This window comes from Procambarus clarkii, chromosome 20 (assembly GCF_040958095.1).
Source record: "Procambarus clarkii isolate CNS0578487 chromosome 20, FALCON_Pclarkii_2.0, whole genome shotgun sequence".
Taxonomy (NCBI): domain Eukaryota; kingdom Metazoa; phylum Arthropoda; class Malacostraca; order Decapoda; family Cambaridae; genus Procambarus; species Procambarus clarkii.
In genome coordinates, this window is record NC_091169.1 from 42,261,481 (window position 1) to 42,264,591 (window position 3,111).

The window sequence follows — 3,111 nt, forward strand, 5'->3', positions numbered from 1 at the left end:
TCGGATATTGAAAGTGTCTATCGTGGAGATTTATTATCTTCCAGTCTGAATAGAAACGCTGGCATAATAAGTTTTTAAAAAATAAAGCTAGTTAATACGTTATTTTAATTAATGTCGATATGTTGATGTTTGGATGTAATAAATGTTAAATAAAATAGTTTGAACCGTCGGTAGACTTAAATTAGACGTCGCTCTCATGATTCTGTCACATTAAAGATGTGTTCTGCTGTATTGTGTTGCCAGGTATGTGGCACTGTGTTATGTTGCCTGGTGTTGTCATACCATAGGTTGGGATGCATGCCGAGCTCACATACCTTGTTGAGAGCTCTCTGCATCATTGTGCGTCTTTGTGATGCAGTTCGCCTTTTTACCGAGTTACATTCCTTGTGTGTGTTAACGGCGCTAGCTTTAACTGTTATATTTATGGTGTTCCTTTCTACAATGTTATTGTATTCAGAGATATGAGTCTTACTTAATTTTCCTAATTTTTAGTTGATTTTCTGTTATGGTTGATCGTGTTTGCATTTTTCTCGTCCTAGTATTATTGCATCTATGTTTAATTACAGCATTTAATGAACCATTTCAGATTTAAATACCTTGCTGAGCATCATAAAAGATGTTTACATTTTTGTTTCAACCCCATTCATTGGCAAGGTGTTTGACTCATTTTTCATGTCTCTTTTAAAGAGGCCAATGCTGTTTATAATTTTGAATGACATAGGGCTAACAATAGTTAAGCACTTAACTCATATGTAAGCAGAGTGAATACAGTAGATTTTTTTTCAGGGATATTCCTGTGCAGGCTCTAAGTCTCTGGCTGGCCCACTAAGTGTTACTTGTTCCTGTTTTAGTTAGGCGAAGTATAAGTATTTATGACTCGTATGGTCGTTTCAATAAGATTATGCCCATTGTGTTCAACAACTTCTGCTCTGTTGAATCTAAGTTGAAATCTTATTGGGTTTGTAACTGTGCACTGTGTTAGATAATGTTCCAGTGGTCTGTCGGGCATTTCTCCACAGTGCTGACATTTCCTCTCATCTTCTGGAACCTGTAAGCCTATTTGCCATTCACATGGGTAGTGATACAATAGATGAATCTTCATTACCCTTTGTAAAGTTTGGAGATATTCTACATATTCTTCTACAACGAAAATGTCAAGGTATCTAGAATATTTTTTTCTGCTAGTTGCACATAAAGCAATGTATATGTACATGGGCCCTAATGTTAAGCCCACCCATAGGAATGTGTACTTGATTGGTTTTGCCTTAAGGACTTTTAAAGAAAGATATATTTGTAAAAGTGGTTTGCATCCTGTGAAAGGGATGAGGAATGGATTTCCTCTATATAGATACATTAGTGGTGTGCTACTTACTGAGACCATCCTTGGCCTGGTTAGTAGCACAAAGGTATTGTACTTTTGAGGTCCGAGTTCGAATATCCATTATATATATATATATATATATATATATATATATATATATATATATATATATATATATATATATTCAGCTGTATATTGGAATTCTCTTTCGATGGGCAAAGAATAGTCCCCTCAGTGGAAAGCGACACAGATTTAAAGATCAATTCACAGCTGCACCTGATACAGTGACTGTGATCCAATTGTGCCAATGGTGCTTTCGCTTCCTAACTTACCCTCTACTGACAAGAATAATCTCGGGACGATATTTGTTAAACGAAATTGTTAACGAGCAACTCTAATGGATTTTGAAATTGAAGCATTTGATTGGGGCTGCTTATTTAATTAATTATTAATATTTACTATTTAATGTATTATAACGTACCTGAAGAATCGCTCTTAATATGCTGAATGAAATGATGATATACGGAAGCTTGTAGGTCAGGAGAGAAGTATTAATGCTGTTCCTGACGAAGGTCAAGAGATGGATTAATGCTGCTCGTGTCAAAGGTCAGGAGGAGGATAAGGTTACCGGGAAGAGGGATGAGATTACATATAAGGATAATTGCTCCCTTCGCATACAAGACGAACGGTTTACCATTGAATTTTAAAACTTTATTAACGTAACCTATTCTGACCTAACGTTACCTGACCTCAGCTAACCTAACCTAATCTAGCTTCACCTAACCGAACCTACCCAAACCAAATCTAACCTAACCTAACCCAGCCTGATCTAACGATATATTCAGTTTTTACAATTAGAAAAAGGATTGTCTGCGAACGCCTTTATATGACATGACCCTTGAACAGTTAAATATACATCATTTATTGTATAGAATAGTGCAAGTATGGCAATGCGGGGAAATAAATGCACAGACTGCAGTGTTTAATCACGAGCGAGATGGCAGGTTTGTTTGTTATGAAAAGTATTTTTAGCACGGCACAAACTACATCGCAATGATAATTTTAATAATTAAACTATTTACATGATACAAAAAATTTATCGCTATGGACGAGCAAGACAGATGCAAGTGCCAGTATTATGAGCTCACTTTAGTACAGCCAGATGTGACACTGTCATGTGTGCAAGTCAGGTGAATCACAGCTATTTGTGTGCTAGTCAGGTGTGTGTTGCAGCCATTTGCGCTACTACCTGGTGTGCTATAGCCATGTGTTTTGCAGTCAGATGTGTTTCAGCCAGTTGTATTACGTCCGTGCGTATTATAGCTGGCTGTGTTGCTGCCAGGTGAAATATAGTTAGCTGTGACAAAGCTGGGTCAGCCAGGTGTGTTACAGTTGTTTCCGTCAGGTGTTACATGTGTTGTAACAGTAGTGTCACGACCAGGTATCACAGCCTAGTGTATTACATTTGTGCTACAACAAGGTGTGTTTCAATTTCGCTACACTTGTGTCACAGGTGTGGTACAGTTGTGTTAGGTGTCTTACAGCTGTTACAGCTATGTGCGTTATGTTTGTGTTACAGCCAGGTGTGTTAGTTTTATAAGAACCACGTGTTACAGTGATGAATGTTACAGCTGTATTACATCCAGGTGTATTACAGTTGTGTTACAGATATCTGCATTACGGTTGTGTTACCGCAGGTATGTTAGAGCCATATTGTGTATGCGTGTGTGTGTACTCACCTAGATGTGCTTTCAAGATCGAGCTAGACTCCTAACCCGGCCTTCCGAACG